We start from the raw sequence: 24311 nt of genomic DNA, 5'->3' as shown, positions 1-24311 counted from the left end.
CTCACTTTCCATTGTGTTGGCATTGTAAGTGAGTACGAAAGACGTGCCTTTTTGTAATGTTTGAACTTGAAAGGGGTTTTAATGTTTTGTGAGAAATATTAATCACTAGTTTGTCTGACTCCTCGTCGATTTTGCAATTGGTAAATCCTTTGTTCTTAAATTTTGCCCTCCTGTTTCGATGTGTGTATTCAGGCCTCTTCCTAAAAAAGGTGCCGATTCGACATTTGTATCACTTGAAGTAGAGGGACGAACATCCCTGTCAGCTTGTGCACTAATATTTTTGGGTGGTGGTCTCCGAGCTTGTGGTTCATCTGATGATGATGTTTCCCCTTCTGTGGATCTATTGAAGGATCTTTGCTGCTTGCAAGAGGCGTACACCTCGACCCACGTGTACACCTCTCCAAGCTTGTAATCCACGGTATCTCTCTTGAATTTGCGTAATTTCCTCTCATTGATTTCTTTCTGGTATTTGTCCAACTGGGTGTTGATGTCATCAAGTGTCTTGGCTAATTCGTCTGAGCTCATTTTCTCACTTAAGTCTTTTTTAAGTTGTGTGACTTCTTTGTCAAGTTCTTCCAACAGAATAGATAGTTCCTCCACAATTAAAAGAATTTGATCGAGGGAGCATTTATTCAAAATAGCATACCAACGTTCTGTGAATCTAGCATTGTTTTTGTATAAAGTAGATTTAAGGGGAATGCGTAACCCCCTTGGTATCCGTTGCACTTTGTGGTAGCGAATAAGGGTACTAGCGTGCAACCGTTAGTTAATTTCACGTTTTGCAGAAAATAGTAGTTGTCTGATGGTAGACTGTACTGATGTGGTACTTGAAGTGATGCATTCTGGTTCTTGGATTAGAGCATATATTCTATTTGTTTCCTCTGCGGTGAATCCAAAAGTATCTGCTCATGGGCCGCACACCTAAAACATTACGTATTTTAATTTCAGGTTTTGTCTCTTTTATGGAAGAGCTGGGACTACGTACCAATTTTAACAAATCTTTCATAATGTCATGTGGACCTAAAAAGTACTGTATAATGAACATAAGGATCGGAAGTGATCTCTTAAAAAGCACTAGCACTTTCCCCTATCTGGGCCTAGTCTTTTCTGACACGGGCTCATGGCAATCGCATGTAGCTAGAGGTAGAAACAAACTTGGCACAGCAATTAACTCTATAATTAGTCTGCGACAACCCAGAAAGGCAGAAGTGGTGTCCCCATTACTGCAGATTTATAGAACCCAGTGTCTGCCTACTGCGACCTACGGTTCTGAAGTGTGGGGGCACGCAGACTGCAGCGGCATACAAGTGGAAGAAAACAGATTTTGCAGAAGGTTACTTGGGGCACAAATTTCATCACCCACCTTCATATGCCACAAAGAACTGAACTTACACTATGTCGAGGACTTTATTAAATCCCGCCCCGCCTTATTTTGGTTAAAGATATGGCGAAATCCTGCTGCCACTCTAACCCAACAGATCATCACAGACTGCCTCAGATGTGATAGGAGTAAATATATACCTTGGCTTAATGCTGTACATAAAAGCCTAGCCAGCATTCATTTAGAACACACTTTCCTTTTTCCCTCTGCTGTTGAAAACACAATTTTAAAATCAGCAAGGGACGCATTATACGACCTATATTGCAAAGATAGAGTAAAGATCGAGTCTCGTAAGCCATCTATTATTAGATATATGCCTATCCTGAGGACAGCAGGTACCAACTATTCTAAACCACAGGAGTATCTAAGGAAAAACATCGGGAGATGGAATAGGAGCTTGCTCTTCCGATAACAGTGTAAAATATCTACTCTCCTTTCCAATTGGTTTTAATAAAAATCTGGAGGAGACATTTTGTCCATGTGGTGATGGTTGCAAACAAACACTACCACATTTCCTGTTCTCCTGTACATTTTATGTAAGGTACACAAAACAATATCTAATCCCCTATTTTAAGGCAAATGAGATGACTAATCATAACTCTGCATATCAAGAAATATTGCAATTGGGCTGTGAGGATATGATCTACCGTGTTAGCTCCTTTTTACGAGCAGCTGTCAAATCTCGAGCCTCTATGATCGCCCCTTGATAGGTTTTATCAATTTGCAAAAAATTTTCATTTGACTATGTCTATTTATGATATGTCTATCTTGTATAAAGTCGGTCGGTATATATCGCTTATTTGTACTATGATTATGTTTACATCTTGCGATTTTTGCACAGTAATGTTGGGGACACTTTTATGGTTCACACAAGGCAAATTATTGCCTATTTGTAATTTATTAATATAGGTATATATAGGGTTTTCTGGTACCCAACAGATTGTAATACATGTGACAAACCTGTTTTCTACACAGTCGGATGTTTACAAATTGCCCATTTTGCACAGTGTTTAAAAGTTTACACTTGCGTTTTTGCACAGTAAGGTTGTTGGTCCTTGTATGAACTATCGGTCAAATTTACTTATTTTTAAAAACTGCACTCATAAGTTGTATGTACAGGTTTTATGATATTCAATTTTATAAATTCATCATTTGATTCTATATTTTTTAACTATTTTATTCATGAGAGATGATTGTAGTTACATGTGAATTGGCAGTGATGTTGTACTTTTATGGATATATATTATATCCGAATAAAGATAAATTGAATTGAATTGAATTGAAAAGTATCTGCTCTGTTTCCAGGTAGATTAGCTATGTCTTCATATGACATTTTGAAATCCTTTTGGGTGCAGACCAGAGAGATCAGCGATTACAATGAGACAAAGAAATGGAAGACGGTCGCACTCTCAAATATCATGAAACTTAAGTCAATTGTAATCAGGAAAGTAAACTCTTAGGTGCTTCTGAGTACCACCTCCTAATCTCCTGAGGTGTAATCAACAAATGGCTAAATAGCGTCCTCCTTCTGGGAAAGAACGTCCTCACGTAGCACTCAAGGATAGCGATGAAATCGCTTAAATTATTGTCATTAAATAACCATTCAAGTTTGCTCTTTTAAATAAAGATTTTAATCTTCGATTTGTAGTCTTCATGTGATGCGTCTCATATGAGAGTATCCATAATAATTACTGGGATATAAATAGAGTTCACATACTCAATGTGGATGCAAAATAACAGGTACCATGAATTCCCCGATGCATTTCGGGTCTAACCCTTCGTCAGGGGGAATTTCCTAAAAGCAATAGGAAACTCGTGACGGGCACGTATGTTCCTGGCATTTCTATTCAGCAATTCACTTTACTATGGTCACTTTGGGTATTGTGCATAACAATCTGTTTTGCATTCTTGAGCTCTTGGATTACAGCTCAACCTGTTGTTTTCCTATTGCTTCCAATGTACAGTGTCCCCGAACATCAACTGAATCATGGTCTGGGATCAGCGTGTTGAGAGTTTGCTGCTTGGGGTGAGGGCCCGATCCGTCCACAGTGCCCTCGAGTGTAATATTAAAGTCACACCCCATATCAGAGTCTGAGGTCCATACTCCGCTATCTGCCTCCAGGTGCTCAGGAAAAACCCTGTGTCATCCATGTTGGGGCCTTGGGCTGCCACCATGATCATGGGTTGCTTGTATAGTGTGCCTGCGAGAATTAAATATCGGCCATCTTTATGGCTTAGTCAATGAGAGGCCCTACTCAGCAATATTGTGATACCTTGGGCACAATTAGAGAACACAGAGGAGTGCGTTTCTCCTCACCAATGCGCGTGAAGCCCAGCTGCGGAAGTACCACGTGAGTCTCTTGCAGGAAACATGACAATTTTATGACAAGTAAGATATGCATGTACCACTCGTGTCTTCCTAAGTCGTTTAGATCCTGTATATTCCATGTAAGGTAAGATATACAAGCCGTGTTATATGTCTTGGTCTAGGTCTGTCCCAAAATGGGTCTGTATGGTGTAGTGTGGACCGAGTTTAAAGAGCTGTATTCATGACACGCAAAGAAAAAGTTGTGAGATTAAACAGCAGAGCATGACAGTGAACAGACAATGTTGTGGAGGGCCCAATCTTCCACCCACCCTGTAAACCCTCAGCCCCCCTCCCACCCCCACCAACCCCCTTATCAGGCTGCGACACAGTACCCACACTACTACCAATACGAACAAGAAATTAAGATCAAAAGGAAAGGTTTGGGAACCATCCCTCAGGGACTGGGACCCACCAAGCAGACAGCCCTGCCACTAAAGGCTGGGTGGCCAGCTTATGGGCTAGGAGAGTATTCCAAAGGGTATGTTAACATGCATATGTGCACAGTATAGAGAAGCAAAGAACATGGGTATTAACAATCAATAATTAGACAAAAGTCCACAGTTAAAGTAATACCTCTGGAGTGGAGCCCCCCCAGCTCCTACAATGAAGTACAGATACATACTAAAATATCTTATGGTGCTATCAGTCTTTGTCGCTTAACTGGGAGCCCTCAGACAAGCAGGGCGAATCCAGAGATGAGCATCGCGTCTTGCTGATATGTTTGGCGAATTCCTGTGAAGCCTTGGGCTCGGGAAGAAATGCATCTTGCCCTCGTAGGAAGTTTGCAGTTTACCCGGGTAAAGGAGGGCATGCGGCACGCTAGTCTGTTGAAGGACTCTTTAGGCATGTAGGATTTCTCGACGCACCACCTGCACTGCAATAGTGAAGTCCAGGTAGAAGGAGATGTTGTTGCCCTGATGTATCACCTGTGTTCCCGACCCCATTGCTGAATCGTAACTCGATTACGGTTGTTTAGCATATGGGACACTATGGGATGGGCCGGGGCTGCCACCGGTGGTCTGGGGCCAAGAGAACGGTGGACTCTCTCCACAATGAAGACTTTGGATAGGTCAGCACTGAAGATCTGGTGGAGTAGAGTCTCAACATAGTCTTCCATCCTTAAGAAGGACGTGGTTTCCGGAATCCCTGTACTATGGCAATTATTGCATCTAAAGCGAACCTCCAGGTCTTCATTCTTTGCCTTTCTAACCTCCAATACTTTGTCCATCCTTAGCAATTACTGTTTATCTTCAGTCTGCATTTCATCAGCATCCGAGACTAATTTCTAGGTGATAAAGTGATAGCCGCTATTGACGATATACGCGCTCTCCTCGACCAAGGCCACATGGCAGCACTCATTCTACTTGACCTCTCAGCAGCCTTCGACACCGTTTCCCACAGTGCACTAGCTGCCAGACTCCATGATGCTGGCATCCAGGGAACTGCCCTAGACTGGATCTGCTCCTTCGTCGTCGGCCAGACTCAAAGAATCTGACGCCCACCCTTCCTATCCGAACCCACAGAGATCAGACGCGGAGTACCCCAAGGTGTCTCCACGCTCTTCAACATCTATTTGGCCCCTCGCGCAATCATTGTCAGAAAACAAAGACTCAGCATAGTATCCTACGCCAACAACACTCAGCTCATCCTCTCCCTCACCAAGGAACCCGACACCACCAGACTCAGCTTCCAGGAAGGAATGAAAGACGTTGTACCTTGGATGAGCAACAGCTGCCTTAAGCTCAAATCGGAGAAGACAGAAGTCCTAATCCTTTGATCCACCCCTTCCGCTTGGGATGAGACCTGGTGGCCCCCCGCCTTTGGAAACCCTCTCACACCCATGGACCACGCCCGTAATCTCGGCATCATACTCGATTCCTCCCTCACCATGAACCGGCAGTTTAATGCTGTATCCTCCACATGCTTCAACACACGGCGCATCCTCTGCAAGACCTTCAAATGGATCCCTACCGAATCCAGAAAGACCGTCACCCATGACTCATCACCAGCAGACTGGACTATGGGAATGACCTCTATGCCGGAATCAACAAATCTCTGCTCCACAAACTCCAGACCATCCAGAACGCTGCAGCCAGACTCGTCCTCAGCATCCCATGACAAGACCACATCAGCAAGCACCTACGAGACCTCCACTGGTTCCCCGTCGAAAAGAGTGTGACCTTCAAGCTGCTCACTCATGCCTACAAATCCCTCCACAACACCGGACCCCAATACCTCAACGAAAAACTCTCCTTCCACACGCCCAAGAGAAACCACCGCTCAGCCGACCTCTTCCTGGCTGAAATCCCTCGCATCTTGAGTGCCAGAACAGTCACAGCAGCCACCGCACCCTGAGGCGCTCCTCACATTGTCCACGGTGGTTCAGTAGTGTCAGCCACACAGACGGGCCTTCCCAACACTCCTCTGCGGCCCTTCGGAACAGATCCGAGCTGTCCCTGATCATGATCACTGGCTCCAGATGTCCAGGATGCATGTCCAGCAGTCTCTTAATTCCCAATGGCTCTAGGATCTTCCGTGATCCAGCTTGGCTGGCACGTCGGTCAGGATTCGCAGGCCCACCCGGCCTGTCTGCAGCAAGCAGGGTAGGCTGCAGCCGGACATGATGCACCGTCTTTGTCCAGCGTTGCACGTGGGAGCATCCGGCCCCCAAAGGCACAGATATGAAGCAGAGGGGTGTTTTGCAGCTGTGCCGATGTATGTCGTCAGGCTGTGTCCCCCCGTAGTAGACAGATTATAGCGGATAATCAGCTCGGCCGACAGAGCCCACTCAAGGTGCAGTCATTTTGCCGCTTGGCGGGACCACTCCCCCCCCCCCCTCTCTTCCTCCCATAGGTTTACATACATTGTAAAGTCTGAAAATTGCACAAAATGTCAATTTTTGGGACTGAAAAGTATTCCTTTTGAGAAATGTATTTACCTATGAAAAGTTCTGTGGCTCAGCAAAACAAATATAAGCAAGTACTATTTTTATAAATTGGTCTGGGATTTATTCATTGAGTGTGTGTCATGTATTGCCACTGTGGGTACAACAAATGCTTAAGCAGCCCTCTGATAAGCCTAACTGCTTGCCCACACTACCACAAAGGAGAGCGTTAGTATTATCTACTTTAGTCTCTGCAAAGTCTCGGGGGAGCCAATGGACTCTGCACACTGTTCCTCTGGTTGAGGCTGGAAGCCCTAGTCTAGCAGCGACTGCAGTCCTTGCCAGGGTGAAGTCTCAAACAAACCGAGTTAACCTCTGGTTCCGATCAGCTGCAGGCTGAGACGCAGGTTCCTACACCAGATGCTTCGTACAATGGCAGTTCCAATGAGCTGCGGGCAGCGATGCGAGGACCAGCGTTGGGATGCTTCACGCAGTGGCAGTGCTGAAATTGGTCTGCGAGGAGTTGTATTGCGCTGTGTTGCTTCTGGCAGAGTTCACAGCTGGGCTGGTGGAGCACCTTCAGGCCCACTTCCCCTTAGTGTTGACTGTAGTGCTGACACCACAGTCAACATTGAGAGGAGCGCAAATTGTGCACTGCATGTACCAGGGTGCAAAGGAGCAAACTTTTCTGGGTTATGATGTAGTGTCTGCCCATACCCTTTTCCCTGCCCAAACTATTTCTCAAGACCTCCTCTACCATTTATCACACATTCCTAATGTTCTTTTTTGTAAAAATTGCATTCCAGCCGATTGATTACACTTTATCTGGCCCGAGCTGGAGATTATGTCTTGAGCCGGAGATTACAGCCCTAGCCAGAGAGTGCGGTCCAGGTGCGGAGAGTACAGTCCGGGTGCAGAGATTCCGGCCTGACTGCAGACGTAAAGATAGGAGTTGTAAGTGATTTCTGTGAATATCAAAAATCAGAAGTGCCTTCTGTGAATACCAGAAGTAGTAAGTTTAGGATTTTGTCTCAGATTAGTTATGTGAATCGGCCCCAAAATACATATAAAGGCATATTCTCAAGGAGCTATCACCGAGTTTTCGGCACTTTAGAGCAGCCAATGTCACGATAAATCTATCACCCCATTTAAAAGCCGGTGTAAAAAGCTGATATCACCAGTTTTCCGGCGATAGCATCCTCAAAAAACATTGCCACGGATGACCCCGGCAACTATTGCTAATGAGATGTAGAGTAGGCGTTCCCTAGCAAAAACCCGCAACAACACCATTCTGCAACATTGTGAATGACCAGCCAGATCGGAGATAGGATCACAAAACAGGCGATAAGGCGCGTTAGCAGCAGGAAACTAAGACCTGTTCTGACCGCCACCCCCCCCCGGATCCCTCCCGGACCCCTTGGACCACTACAGAGGCAGCGCAGACCAAGACAGTGGACCTCCAGAAAACGCACCAACCTCACAGAGCCAACACCAGAGAATGCTATTGCCCACCACAGGCTCAGAAGGACAACCATCCTACGCATCCTGACAACCATTGCCCACAGGCTGACAGTACCAACACAGAGGACAACCAACCTCGCTCTGCAGACAAAGCTGCTGGCTGTGCTGCACATGTTGTCCTCTGGGACCTTCCAACCAACAACCGCCAGAGTCGGAGGAGTCTCGCAGCCAGCACTATCAAAGTACATCACAACTGTACTGGATGCCATCAGCAGCTTGGTACCCCAGTACCCATACTCCCCCCACACTGCGCATGAACAGATGGAGACCAAGCAAGGCGTCTATGCCATAGCTGGCTTCCCACATGTGCTAGGGGGCAATTGACTGCACACATGTCCTACTCGTGCCCCTGGGTGACACTGCACACAATTACCTCAACAGAAAACCGGCAACAGTTTACCACCTGGGAATCGCCACCAACGTCGCTGCCAACTACCCAGGCAGGGTGCATGATTCCTACTTCTTCCGACAGTCCATCAGCAACCGGCGCTACCAGGATGACACCCATGGAAATGCACTGCTCATTGGCAAGTACCAAATAAACACACCACACCCCCCAACTCCACAATCATGCAGATCACAACTCTGGGAATGCACACGTCACAGACTCACAGTCAACATGCCAAACAACATGTCCACCCACCAGACATGACAGCATAACTTACTGCAGCAACCTGGGCTAGCCATGTACATGAGCCATCAATGGCATGGCACCTCAGCCACACAATGGCGGAATGTGGGGAGAGGTGGGAACCAGGCATGTGCGACAGAGGCAAGTGACCCATGAATGAGAATGTACACAATGCCAAGTGTGGCGGAGATGTGCTGGACAGACTGCAGTATGCAGACCACAGACATATCCATGTCCACATGCACTGCTGGTGTTTGCAGTGTAGTGGACAGTGGACGCAACCATGTCACCTCAGCCAGTGGGGAAATGTAGCTTGTGACCTCCCCCCAGGAAGCGTGTGTGGAGTGGGCTGGCCCGGCGTATGCCAGGCCAGCGTAGGGGTGTGAATAAAAAGCACGTAGCTCTGGGCGTGGTCCTCTTCCGGAATGCCTAACGTGTCTCCCAGCCCGCCACGAGGCCGATGCCGTTACCGTGAGCGGTGTTGCCTGCGAAGCTGTGCACCTTCTGCACCCCGGGCCACTGGTCCCGGACCCGTCATGCCCGCCCCTGTACAGCCAGGCCTCTCTGCCCACCTGCCGACACCGGCGTGTGTCAAGGAGGGACCACCAGATGCCTGCGCAAGCCCCAAGACCAAGGCCCACAAGCTTAGCAGCCTCCTCAGACCATCACGGCCTCCGCGACACAGGCCCGCAGTACTCCTTTTTCGTTGACATACTCCACCGGCCTACACAGCTGCCAGGTCGGTCACACATTTGGAACTGAGTCTTGATTACACAATGGCAGAGTACACACTTTATGTTAGATTTTATGTCACTGTACTCCCTTCGATGTGGTGCCACCAACTCCGTGCCTAGCATCCGAACAACACCTGTCTGTGGTCCCTTGCTGACTACTGCCTTCGGCCTACATGGCAGTCAAGTAGGTCACACAGTTGGAACTGAGTCTTGATTTGTGTATGGCAGAGTTCATATCATTGAACGCATGGAGGGAAGTAAGAGGAAGAAGTGATGCAGTCCGGAGGACAAAAGGATCCTCGTTACGGAGGTGATTGAACACTGCCAACAACTGCTCTGGTGTCACTAACTCTGTGCATCGCAAGCCAACGACACATGGCTGTGGGCCCGTGCTGACCACTGCCTCAGGCCTACACTACGGTCGAGTGGGTCACACATTGGGAACTCAGTCTTGATTTATTCATGGCAGCTTTCATATCATTGTACTGGCCTCATCGCAAACGGCATACCCCTTCAGCTCTGGTGCCACTAAGTCTATCCCCGACAGCCATGGACACTTTCCAGTTGAACTTTGGTGGCGACTGAGTCTGTGGACTGGGGGTTGTCTTCATCATCATGTCGGTGATAACGAGGCTGTAGCATTCCACTCCTCAATTTGCCGCTTCCGGATGGCTTCTACCCTCTGCATCATACCTTGGAGGACACGTTCCACTGTCACCCGCAACCCTCCGCCACATTCACCTGGGACATCGATGAGGACCCGCTCAGGTCGCGTGGACCATCTCACTGCACCACAAGTCACCGTCCCGTGGCAGTGTGCCTGTGCCGGCCTAAGTGCATCCAGGACCACTGACTCTGTGCACCTTGTGAGAAGGTGGCCTGATATATGCTGTCCACTAGTTCTAGTGGGCACCCTGTATCAGTCCAAACAACCCCTTATGGTGATAGGTTAAAGACAACCTTTATTGAATGCTATCCTAGTGGTAGCTATGGAGAGCACTCTTCAGGCTAAGTCTTGAAGGAATGTAAAGCAGCTTGATTTACCAGTCTATAATCTCTTGAACGACCACACGAAAGGACAACCACACCAGGTATATATTTAAAATATATGTATTTAAGATAAAACACACCCCTCTAGTCTCTTTATGAGGCTGGAGCTCGAAGTACTTAAGTTACAAGTCAGTATTCAACAGTAAAAGCACAAATACACGTTTGAGCCCTAGGGGCGTACCAAACCATATACCAATAAAGTGGTATAAGAACCACGACTGAGGTAGAAACAAGGCCTAGAGCCTAGAGTCCGGCTCGTGGACTTCGTCGACGCCTCCTGGACCTCGTGGCTGGAGAGTCAAGACACCTGAAGCACCCGACATCTCTGGGCATTGTATGGTCAGGTTGCCTATAAATCTTATTTTTAATAGGCAGACTGTCCCTGGTGTCCACTCCATGAGTGCACCAGGTAGTCTGACTTGGAGTCAGTGAGAACATGTGTCTGAACTGATTGAGCACCTGTCTGCAATCAGCTTGTTGCTGGGCAGTGAGGCTGCCTTCCAAGGCTACACCATCAACTGACCCATCATCAGGGTTCTGTGAGAGGAGGTCAGGAAGTGGGTCACTCTCTTCCTCCTGTCCCTCATCAGTTGCCATGAGCAAGCCCATGTCAGCCCTGCCCACATATGGCGTTAGCCTGTTGACATGAAGTACCCTCTGGGGACTCCTAGGGGTTCCAAGGTCTAGCAAGTAGGTAAACTCCCCTTTCTGTTCAACAATATTGTGGGGTCCACTCCACTTGTCCTGGAGAGCTGCTGGGGCCCCAGGCTCCAACACCCACACTTTCTGTCCTGGCTGGTAAACAGTCAGTACAGCCTTTTGGTAATGCCAGGCTTTTTGCAGTTCCTGGCTAGCCTCAAGGTTTTTGTTTGCCTTTTTCATGCACTCAGCCATCCAGGAGCGGAGACTATGTCACTATCTCTTGCTTTGGGGGCTTGAGAGGTAACTCCCATCCTTCCTTTACCAAACACAATGGACCCCTGACAGGGTGACCAAACAAAAGTTCAAATGAGCTGTAGCCAACCCCCTTTTGAGGCACCTCCCTGTATGCAAATAAAAGGCAGGGCAAAAGAAGGTCCCATTTTTGCCTAAGCTTCTCTGGGAGTCCTTTGATCATGCCCTTTAAGGTTTTGTTGTCAACTAAACCATTGCATTATGGGTGATAGGGTGTGGTGAACGTGTAGTTCACTCCACACTCCTTCCACATAGCAGTCAAGTAACTAGACATGAAGTTTGCATCCCTGTCGGATACTACCTCCTTTGGAAAACCTACTCTTGAGAACACACTCAAGAGGGCTCTTGCCACTACAGGTGCTGTAGTGGTCCTTAGGGGAATTGCTTCTGGGTACCTGGTGGCATGATCACCACCACCAGTATAAATCTGTGCCCAGATGCTGTTTGGTGATCCATGGGACCAACAATGTAAATCCCTACCCTTTCAAAGGGCACCCCCACCACGGGTAGTGGTATCAGGGGGGCCTTTGTAGTGCCACCTGCTTTGCCACTGGCTTGGCAGGTTACACAGGAGCGACAAAACTCCTTTGTATCTTCAGACATGTGAGGCCAGTGAAAGTGAGGAACAATTCTGTCCCAAGTCTTGTTCTGGCCTAGGTGTCCTGCTAGGGGAATATCATGGGCTAGTGTCAATAGGAAACCCCTAAACCTCAGAGGTATAACCAACCTCCTGGATGCACCAGACTTGGGGTCTCTACTCTCTGAGTAAAGGAGTCTATCATCCCAATAAACTTTATGGGTGGCACTAGCATTCCCAGCAGCCTCATCAGCAGCTTGCTGTCTGAGAGTTTCAAGAGAGGGGCAGGTTTTCTGCTCCTGGCTCAGATCAGACCTGGAAGGGCCCCCTGTCCTCAAGAACTCAGCCTGATCAGGTTCAAGCTCCTCTGGGACAGGTCCTTCTGCAGGCTCAAGATCATCTCCCTGAGGAGACTGATCAGTATCCTGAGTTAGGTGGGAAGGCTCTGCCTTAACCCTACGGCTCCTCCTCTTGTGAGGCACCTGGTCCATTTTTCCAGAATCCCGGGCCTGTCCAGTTTTAGACATTTTTGCCTGTGACCTGGTCACAGCAAAGACATGTGCAGGGATCCCTAACATTTCTGCATGTGTCCTGAGCTCCACTTCAGCCCAAGCTGAAGTCGCTAGATCATTGCCAAGCAAGCACTGTACTGGTAGGTCTGCACTTACCACAACCTTCTTAAGGCCAGTTACCCCTCCCCAGGAGAAGTTAGCAACTGCCAGAGAATGGTCTGTTCTGACATTGCTAGCATTGGTCACTTGGTACATTTCACCAAATATAATCTGCCCAGGATCCACAAGATCTTTTGTCACCATTGTGACACTTGCTCCTGTGTCCCTGAATGCCCAAGCTTCTACTCCATTAATTAAAGGCTGCTGTCTGTATTTGCCCAAGTTACTGGGACTCACAAAGGGGGACATATCCATGCCCCCATCACTGACAAGCACAGCCTGAGTTGGTACTCTGACTAGGCCAGAGTCCAGCTCAGAACCCAGGGTCAACCCTACTACACCCTTATTCTGTGTATTCCCACCACCAATTGTTACTCCACTAGGGGGAGAAGGTGCCTTAGGGGCATTGGTGGGGGCTGGAGTATTTTCTTTGGCCTTGGTGCAGTCACTACTCCAGTTAGTTTTCTGTTTACAGATTTTGCACCAAGGTTTCTTTTGGCCTTTACCCTTTCCTGACTGTGAATCCCCACCTGAAGAAGATTTTTGGGGCCCTTGAGAAGACTTCTGGTCTTTACCCTTGTCCCCACCCTTGTCAGAGTTTTTGGAATCTTGCTTCTTTGTGTCACCACCTTGCTTCTGTACCTTCTGCCTCACCCTGGTTCTGACCCATTTGTCTGCCTTCTTTCCCAATTCTTGGGGAAAGGTCAGATCAAAGTCTACCAGGTACTGGTGCAACAGGTGATTTTGACAGTTATTAAGAATCTTCTCCCTCATTATCAGATTGTACAATCCTATGAAGTCACACACTTTACTGCCCAATAACCAACCTTCCAGACTGGAGTTGAAAGGTACTTAAGTTACAAGTGATTAAGCATCAGTAAAATCACGAATACACGTTTGGGCCCTAGGGGCGTGCCAAACCATATACCAAAAAAGTGGTATAAGAACCACGACTGAACTAGACACAGGGCCTAGAGCCTGTAGAATCGCTGGGACCCCAAGGAACCACCCAAGGTAGTGACACAGGAACTGTATGCAGTGTGTAAACACAACAGCGGGTTCCCGTTATCTTCTATGGGCAATGTCGCAGTTGGAAATTTAAAGATTAGGGACACTTCTAATCGAGTCAGGACCAAACCCTTTTGGACTTAGGAACTTCTAGGGCTAGCACCTACGTGAGCACCGGAGTACTCGAGTTACCTCACCCAGGGAAGCCGGGTGCATAGGTGTCTTTTGGTGTCGGGTCGCGTCGTCGATTCCAATGGAAGCCTGCAAAGAACTGCTGCTGCTGTGAAGAGGAGAAGTGTCCGGAGAAATCCAAGCCTGGATCGAGGATGGAAGGAACCTGAAATCAGAGGGGACAAAGTCTGGATAACTTGCCAGTGACCAGGGGCACGATAGTCCAATGCCCACAGATGTCGGGTGCTTCAAGTGAGTTGACGGGTGTCTTGACTCTTCATCCACGAGGTCCAGGAGGCATCAACAACAACCAGGAGCTGGATTCGAGCTGTCCCATGAAGTCTGTCGAGTGCTACAGTGTTGGCGACAAGGATGGACCTAACTAGCCCTGGCAACAGCAAGTCATGTGGAAATAGAAGAAGGATGTCGGTGCAGACCAGCAAGGTCTGGGGGACTCACCCAGCGAGGGTAAGTTGGGGCACGTCTGGAGCAACCAGGAAAGCCCAATCAGAAGAGGAGTTGCCTTCATGGGGACCCACTAGCCAATGGGAAAGCGATCGCAAAGGAGCCTCAAGCGGTCGCACTTGAAACTGGCCCACGGGTCACTCGTGAAGTGGAGGCCAGAGATCTTCGGTGCAGGAGGTGCTCAAGGTGGGGGCTACTTGGAGCCCAAAGCACAACTTCATGGAAGACCAGGAAGATGATGGATCTGCAAAAGATCACGATGTCCAGGGGTCATGTTTCCACATCACCGATGATAGCCACGGGCCTCAGCTTTGCTGTGGACTCAGGGTAGCCTCGGGGAAGTCTGGAAATCTACCTCTGGTGATGCAAAGACTTCGGCCTCCGGCGGAATCTTCAGAGTTGCAGACCGGACAGTTGCTTCTTTGGTGCCTGCCAAGAAGGGGAGTCACTCTTTGACCCCAAGGGAGATTTCTTCAGTCTTATAGTTGAAATAGAATGTCGAAGGTCCAGGATATATGTTGCAGAGTTTCATCCAGGGTTATACAAAGTCTCAAGGACTGGGTTCCCATCCTTATACTAAGTTTGGGGGTTGGACTTACTCTAGGGACCCACCTATGGGAGGGTTTGGAAAGAGGGGCGGTTACACCCATTTCCTTTGTCCAGTTTCATGCCAGAGCAGGGGCAGGTAGCCCCTGCAACCGGTTTGAACTGGACAATGCACAGGGACACCAAGTGTGCCCCCAGTGCAGGACTTCAAAGCACCAGTGAGTGCTCCCGCCCAGCCCCAATACACATCTGCCTGTCTGGGGAGGTAGTTACACCTCCCTGGGACAGGAAACCTACTGTCCAGGCCTCCCCTGCCGGAGTTTCGGTCAGCAGCAGGAGGCCAGACCCGTGTCTGTGGCAGTGGCATCCATTTTGTGATGCCAGGGCTTTAGGAAGTCTTTACCGGGTAGACCAGTGTAAACATGTCTCTCCCTCTAGAACGGTGGAATGCTACCCCCTGCCAGAACTGGCGGGTGGGGTAGTATTCCAAAGCGCTTGACACCATGCACGACATGTTTCCGTGCAGCCAGTCCAAAGTTAGCATTTACCGCAAGGTTATAATGCACTTAAGAGTATATGGTCAGGCTGCACCACAAACAGCATCAGAGGAGGTACTCCGAACGCTGCAGAGGGGCTCTGCTCATGTAGGGGCACCCTCTCACATAAAAACCAAGCACTCTGCCTTCAGGATTGTTAAGGCCTGCCATAGGAGTGACTTATAGGTTTTATATGTGTTTGCAATGGTAGTGATATAGGTAGCCTATACCACAGTAAGGGGTGCAAGCACACCCTTACCCAGGATGCAGTAGCAGACCTGTGGTGTCACTTTGGAGTGCTTCCCAGAGGTGGCATAATCCATGCTTCAGCTCCTTGTAGGCCTCTGAGGTACTTATGCCCTAGGTACATAGTATACCTTATACTAGGGGCTTATAAGGCACTCCAGAATCCAATTAGGAATGTACCTAATGTACATGGAAACCATTTTAGAGAGGAAGCAGCTAGGCTGGGGTCCTGATTAGCAGGGCCACAGCCAGACTAACTTCGAAAAAAAGTGAAACACCAGCAAAAAGTGGTGGTACCCATGTGAAGCAGATCCTACTCTCCTACACACCTCAAGTCAGGGACCCTGTCCGGTGAGATATTGGATGGCATCTGAGACGATGGCCTTGGGGTCCTCAACGCCATGTGTCTGTGGCCCTGCACTATCCGCTGCCTCCGGACTCAACTGCGGCCCACCATGGCTCACACATCACATCGAGTTCTGACCGGCCCGGACGTCGCATCACCGCAGGAGGCACACACCCCCACCGCTAGAACCAACTCCAAATGCCAACTGCCAAAGTCGAAACAGCTGTACTGGCAGACTAACGGAGTTGCTCACACCTGTCGTGGATGCCATCAGCTGCCTGATACCCTGTTCAGCACTCCAGGTGCTACTAATTCAGTGCACTACGGCTCATGGACCATTTCTGAATGAGTTGTGTGCTGTGGTGAGCTCACGCAGCAATGTCACCTCAAGCAGTGTGGGAGACCGGGGATGATGATGAGGAAGATGATGCATGTGTAACACACCCCACTGCAGCTGCATCAGGAATAACCCTAAGGGACACAATCCCAGACTTATTTTTCACATGAGCACGCTCATCTCTAGTGCCCCAACCTCAGTGAACTGCAACTCACGGACACTCCTGTTTGCAGATTGGGTGACCTCTGTACTTGCTCCGGATACCACCATGCTGCTTCGCAGTTGTCTCTGTGATGCTGGTGTTTTCTGTTTCCGTTTTGATGGTGTTCCCTGTTCTAGTTGTTGCCAGCACCAACCACTCCGTGCGGGCTGGTTTACACTCACCCCACACCCATCCAGCACAGGCGTCACTGTACATGTGACCCTGCCAATAAAGGGGTCGGGCGCACATGCCCATAGCCAGTTCCACGAACTACCTGCGTGTGTCCATGTGATCATGACGTATGCATGAGGGCCCCGGGGCCTACAACATTACATTGTGCTGTGTACAGCGGACGCAACCATGTCACCGCTAACAGCGGGTAAGATCTTGGATATGTAGCTTTGTCGTCATCCACTCAATGCGTAGGAGGAGTGGACTGGGACGTCGTACGGAGGTCCAGCATGGGGGTGTGTATGATGATTCCGGGGCTCTGGGCGAGGTTCATTGAAGGACATGTGCACATGCATGTGTATCTGTCATGGTGTGGGTCTCCTTTGTGGGGTGTAGGTAGTCCCTGATGGGACTTGAACACCCACGTATGTGAACTACTTCGGCTTCCATGATCTCTGACCTCACCCGCACCTGTTCGGCCACCTACTTTTGGCATTCTGACACCTGGCATTGAAATGCGATGTGTGCATAGGTGAAGTGTTGGGAGCCAGCCGTGGTGGCGGGTGCTTCCTGCTGTGTAGTCTGTGCAGGGGCTAGGGTCTCCTCTGTGTAGCTTGGCTGCCCTACTCCTGGGGGTGGGTTGCCTAAGATGTCCATGGGCTGTTGTAGGGCGTCGGTGTCGAAGGTGTGTTGGTCCTCTCCAGCATCACTGATTAGTAGTCTGGTCTGCTCTGCTAGAGGTGTTGTTTGTCCCTCTGCGATGTGAATGGGAGATGCATTTTGACATTGTGTTGACATGTATGTTGGTGCATTGTTCTTGTTTACATGCAGACTGTATGACTGTGTACATTGTGGCTGTTTGGGGGTGCTGTATATTTGATGCGGGACAGTGGACATTTGGACTACATGACGGATGTGTGGTTGTACACGTGCATTTCCATCTCACAGTTTCCTGCTATGTTGGATGTGATTGGCCTGTTTCTGCGCATGGGCGGACCCAGTTGTGTCCTCCGTTCTGCAGTGTTGGGGTTGCACTTTGTGCCACATTGTCATCTGACGTGCTGCTATTGCTATGTGTGTGTGCTGCAGTGTGCCACGGGGATCAGGGACATGATCCAGGGTCATTGTGGGTGTGCAGTGTGCTACACATCTTTGTGCATGTGTGACATTGTGCCCATCTCCCCCGTCCCCCCAGTCCCTGGTCGTTACTCACCCTGTTGATGTTGTGTCAGGTCCTGTCGAGCTGTGTCGGGACTCCCGACTCCTTGCGCCGTCTCCACCCTGATGACTGTAGCCTCTGTTTACTTCAGCTTCTCCTGTGGCACAGGACTCCCACCTCCTGTCGCCGTTGCTGCCTTCCTGTTGGCAGTGGGTGTAAGACCTGGGGTCTCCAGGCCCTATGGGGCGGTAACGTGACACGAGCGGTCGGGCCACCAAAGGTCTGTGTGTAAAGCAACCATACAACACGCACCTCACATGCGACGAGGAACACACACAATAAGTGACGCCACACGGTAGGAGGTAAGTAAATACTCAAGTTTATCCAAGCAGATCACGTTAGATGCAGTTCATGAGGTAGCAGTACATTTCATAAGCTGGTAATACCACAAATGACATTCGTTATATTTCAGTACTGCCTGAGGTACAATTACCCTTCACCTAGGGGAACACGCACTCTTCACTTTCCTGCAGCGCCTTAGGGAGGTGACGATGGCGCTAGGCACGCTAATTGGTGACGACCTCAGAACGGGGCATCTAGCATAGAGTTACTCGTAATAGATGTCATTTAGCATTTCATCATGGAACATGAATAACAGTGCGCTACTCGTAATCAATAGCACGTGGTACTTCAACATGGAACATGAATAACAGAGCGCTACTCGTAATCACCAACACGTACCACTTCAATATGGCACAAGGATAACAGAGCGCTACTCGTAATCATCAATACGTAGCACTTCAATATAGCACATGGATGACAGAGCGCTACTCGTAATCACCAATACGTAGCACTTCAATACAGCACATGGATAACAGAGCGCTACTCGTAATCACCAATACGTAGCACTTCAATACAGCACATGGATAACAGAGCGCTACTCGTAATCACCAATACGTAGCACTTCAATATGACACCTGACTGACAGAGCGCTACTCGTAATCACCAACATGTAGCACTTCAATACGGCACCTGAAGCACAAAGCGCTACTTGTAATGGTGGGCGCTGAGTACTTCAATGTGGGGTAGGACAGTTAATGCGCCTCACGGAGCTTTCAGCGGGCGGTGCTTGGGACGGGAGGAGCGAGTCTCTCGGCTCCGGTGCAGTCCGTAGGGCACCTCGCTTCAGAGCAGTCACAGGGACACAAGGAGAGGATCCCTCGGCGGGGTCTCTTCGTCGCGCTGGCAGGGGGAACTCCCACGGAGAGGGGACCCGGGCTGAGGGTGCGGGGTGGTTCCCGACCAGTAGGGGGCGCACCAGGGGCAATCCCAGCCTGCGGGCTTACCTCGTTCTCGGCGTCCGACAGCGTCCGCTCCAGCGACGATGGGGGAACTCGGCCCCAGGCCTCGCGCACCGTCTCTCACAGCTGCGACGGCAGCGGCGGGGCCCCAGGCTTCTCACGGGCCTCGCGACTCTGCAGGGCACTTCTTCTGGTCTCCGGGCCGCGGCGGTGAGCGCGCTGGCTTCCACTTCACAGGGGGGGGCTCAAGTTAAGGATGGGGGTTTCGCGCTCAGCGGAGCACGCTGTCGGGGGTCCCAGGCCAGGTCAGGGCGCACAGGGGTCACAGCGCTAATACCTGGTCGATCCCCGGTGGCTCTTCAATCTGCTTTGCATACGGCTTCAGGGGTCAGTCTGGACACGCAGTCTCAGTGCTGGGCATATAAGTTTAAGAGTTCAATCTGGACACGCAGTCTCAGTGCTTGGCATATAAGTTTGAGAGTTCAATCTGGACACGCAGTCTCAGTGCTCTGTTCTCAGATGTTAGATAAAGTCTTGTTGGCGCAGATGTATCTGGCGCCCTTAAAGGGTTCTGTTACAGGGGGGTAGGGATGGAGAGGGCGACTAGATCCTTCCTAGTCAGGCTGGCAGAGAGTCTCTGGGTCCTCCTACTGCTGGGCAAGATCAGTGGGTTTCACAGGGTCCCTCACTCACTTAAGAGGCAGCACCTAAATCCTGTCACTCTCAGAGGCATAAGTCCCTGGCTAGGCCCTACCGCCTACACTCCTGGTGGATTCTTCCAGCTCTGCTTCACCCCAATGGCCAACTCACCACAAAAGTTTCCCTCCCTCTCTTAAGTAGCCCTAGGTCAGGTGACCTCTAGCCAAGGCGGCAAAAGAAAAACCACACCTCCCTTCTAGAAGGTTCCAGCACATTCCAGGAGCTTCCCCACTCTACCTATGGGACAAAAAGGCGGGCTGGAGTCGCAACATTGTTGTGGGGTTCCAGCCAGCTCCTGGCAGCTAGGGTGCTACTATGAAAGACCACTCTGCAGTAGCAGGGGCCTGTGGCAGCCATCTTGGGAGAAGGGAGCACCTGCACCTTAACACTGATTGGCAATGAAAAGGCGCCCGGAGACCTAGTCCAACATAAAAATGAGGGTGGAAAAAATGAGGCACGATACAAAAATGGAAGGGGAGACCACCCTAGGGCTGACAGGTCCAACAGTGGGTTTGTGCTTGGTTTGGCTTTTCCTATCATGCCAGCGCCTCTTGTCCTCCTCCATAGACCTCCATGACACTCCGACTGCATTCATGTTTGTCATTTTGACGTTCAGTGGGTGGTAGTGTTCTGTCACCTCCATGACACTGATCTGGTTTTCCTGCGGACTGCACCCGTCTTTCTCTTCCTCTTCTCCTTGGCCTTTCATGACCCCGAGGTTCCTTGCTGGTGGTCTCTTGGGCTTGTGGGGTTCGCGTTGACCTCTGCACTGGGTCGGGGTGCATCCATGTTGCTATGCAGTTTCTTTTGTTTTTGGTGTATTTTTCTTGTTCTGCTTTTATTGTGCATTTTTCGGCATGACGCGTGGGAATTGCAGGCCTGTCTCTGGTTTTCGCAGATTTTTGTATCGCGCTTGGCCTCATCGCAGCTTTTTTTGCGATCGTGTTTCGCATTTTTGCGGCGTCATGTTGGTTTTAACGCGGTCATTTGACTCGTTATTGTGAGCCTATTGCATGGTGCCGCCGGGTTGAGAATGCCACGTTAATTAACACGGTGTTATTTTCCCACGATGGACTGCGATATGCAAAGTTGCGTCAAGCTAATTTTGCGATGATTATCACACGTTTTTGAGAATATCCCCCATATTGTACATAAATCATGGACCAAAACAACATGAATTAGAAATACTGTACATCCTATGCAAATCCTGAGGCGCTATTCATTATCCTGACAATGCAACAAAAACAACATTTACTATAATATCAGGACATGAAATGCAGTAGACTAAAAAATAAACACCTGAATCAGAGGTACTATGCCTATAAGGGAATTGCTTGGATAGCACGTGTTATCAGTGTCAAGGCAGGCATAAAACGACATCTATCACTAATACTGCACATATGGAACAATTACCCCAATGCCCTGATAGTGCAATAATCAACACAATATGTATCCAAGAGGGTAGTAATTACTTAGGTTGTGTAGTCCCTCAAACTATGAAGCAAACCTTTACATTGGAACACATAAGGCATCACAGATGCGATAACACACACATTGCCATCGCAAGGGGACCTGTGCGCCTTCTAGGCTGCATATTGTAGACCTTTGTGCGTTGTCGAGTGATTAGCTTTATAGCCTAAGCCGCACTCATCTTAGACTCTTTATGGCAGTCCCTACTGTGGGGCTGCAGTGCGTGCTAGGTGTTGTAGGGCAGCTACCAGTGAATCTCCCAAAACGTGGTGAAAAATTGGGGCCTCCTGCAAGCCCTTACCTCAGATTGAGAATTCTCAAAGATAGGGGTTAGAGACCGCCGCCAACGCTCCTCTTGCAATGTGGTGCAGCTGCCATAGAGCCCCTGTACTTACAATCAAAATGTCTTTGATGTAAAAATAACTTCAAAAGAAACCTTACAAGTACAACACACCCTTTCAACCCCAGCCCTGGCTCCAGACATCAGTAGGGAGTAAGCGAGCCCTTTGTGTGAGGGTAATACATATCCTATACAAATGTAAGTGTGCCCGGCCTCCCTCTCGCCCAGCCCAGGAAGGCAATTCGGTATGCAGATGCTACTCTGTTACCACCAACCCGTCCTGTGTTGCTGTTGTCTAGAAAGTATGCACAAAGTGTAGCTGTCTCTCTGCCCTAGAAGTGGATTGGAGTCAGGCTGCAAAGCAGAAAGAGTTATAAGCACAGAGAAATGCTCACTTTCTAAAAGTGGCCTTTGTAGAATAGTAATAAAAGATCTACCTACAACGGGAGGCATGATTTTTCACTACCATTCTAAACATTCCAAAAATGGCAGTGCTACTCCTTTCAAATCAGGAATTACCACTTAAACATATGTAAGGGGATTTCCAATGTTATCCTATGGAAGAAGCACGCCTTACAGAAGTGAGAAACAAAATAGGCTGTCACTACCAGGGCATGCCACACAATAAAGGCACAAGTCCTGCCTTTTACCTATACTTCACCCTGCCCATAAGGCTACCTACGGTCTACCTTAGGGGTGACCTATATGTAGCAAAAGAGGAGTTTCAGGCTTGGCAAATACTTTCACATGCCAAGTAAAAGTGGCAGTAAACTGCGCGCGCAGGCCCTGCAGTGGCAGGTCTGAGACACGTTTGAAAGGCAACTTCTATGGGTGGCGCAAGCAGGGCTGCAGGCCCACTAGTAACATTTAATTTATGGGTTCTTGGTATATGTTTTACCACTGTACAGGATACTTACAGTAAATTAAATATGCCAAACAAGTGTAAACCAATCATACCATGTTTTAGGGGTGAGAACACATCCACTTTAGCACTGATTAGCAGAGGTAAAGTGCTCAGAAACCTAAAGCCAACAAAAAAGGGTCAGAAAAATTGGAGGAGAAGGCAAAAAGTTTGGGGCTATGTCTAACACTCAGGATACAGGCTGCAGGCACCAATTGTTAGGATCATAAAATGCCAGCTTTCTAAAAGTTGTATTTTCCTAATTGTGGCTTAAAATCCGACTTTATAATTAAAAGGGGTTGTAAATTACAATTTTTAGAAACCAAATGTGATATTCCTTCCTACTCCCAAATTGAAAGTTATCACTTATTAAATGCAATAGGGTAACCCAATGTTATGCTATTGGGGAGGCAGGCCTTTCAATATTGAATAACAAATGTAAGAGTGTTTCACTACCAGGACACTTAAAACTTAAATGTACATGCCCAACGTTTTAAATTCACTGCACCCTGTGCTGTGGGCTGTTTAGGGCCTACCCTAGGTGTGACATAAATGTACTAAAAAGGAAGCTTTAGGCTTGGAAAAAGGTGTATTTTACCAGGTTAAAATGGCAGTAAACTGAGTGCTGAGTCAATACCAATCCGAGCCTTCACCTCTCCATGGTGCAGCCACTTCTATTGAGCGAAGGAATGCTTCCTTCTCAAGAAGGCATGGTGACAAGAGGTGTGGTACAGCAGCTGGGGCGACTGATTCCAGAGTGCAGGGTTCATGGTTCGATCGCCAGAGGCAGCTCAGATCAGCACCATGTGACTCTGGGCAATAGCTCACTTAATCTCCCCGAGGGCCCTCAGCACCTTGAGACCCCTAGGGGTGAGTAGTTCGCACTTTACACATACCGGATTTAGATTTAGATTTATGGTTTGGAGACTGTACACCTATAGTTGTTAGTACTTCACTCTCAATGTGCCCATTCCATTCTTGGCCTCTTTGTTATAATCAAAATTATATGCAGATGCAGGTCAGCATCATGAGACACTATGGGACTGATTCATACGTTGGATAAAGGGTACTCCATCACGGTGCAAGGGTGCCTGTGGTAGGACTGTTTTTGTGGAGGAAGCGGCACGTTCCTGCACACAAACAATCGTACAAGGCATTTTCCTCTTTTTATGTGTGCTGCAGAATGCAGCCCACATGGAAAGCGCAAAAAAGAGAAGAAAGAAGGATATTTCTCCTTGCTACGCCTCATGTCAGGAGGCATAGCATTTTGACGCATTCCCAGGTTTACAGGCTCTCGTAAGTCTGGGAAAGTGTCAGAATGCATGGGTGCTATGTGGGAAATCCCACCGCAACGCCCATGGAATACCTCCCAGCGCAGAGTAAGGCAACGCATCAATTTGCGCTTTGTCTTGTTACTTATGATATATGATGCCACTCTTTGTGGCTTTGGTGACTTCATAAATCAAAACGAGAGCCCTGCATCACGCATGTACCACTTTACGTGGCGCAGAAGTGATACAGGGCTCTCATAAATAAGCCCCTCAGAATACAATGATTTCTTAAATGAAATCCCAAAAATGTATCGATGTTGTTCCTCAGGGAAGCAGAAATCAGGCAATGTTTACACAGCAGTCTGCATGTA

At 48.8% G+C, this 24311-nt stretch overlaps 1 protein-coding gene across 1 annotated transcript in view; it reads left to right on the top strand.

The window, feature by feature from the left end:
- LOC146863601 (uncharacterized) overlaps positions 1-24311 on the top strand; it is a 277244-nt gene that overhangs the window by 82812 nt on the left and 170121 nt on the right. The window lies entirely within an intron of this gene.

The sequence above is a fragment of the Triturus cristatus genome, chromosome 2_1 (genome assembly GCF_964204655.1).
Source record: "Triturus cristatus chromosome 2_1, aTriCri1.1, whole genome shotgun sequence".
In the NCBI taxonomy this organism is placed as follows: domain Eukaryota; kingdom Metazoa; phylum Chordata; class Amphibia; order Caudata; family Salamandridae; genus Triturus; species Triturus cristatus.
The sequence above is the reverse complement of the archived record's forward strand: the minus strand, read 5'-3'. Positions and strand labels throughout refer to the sequence as shown.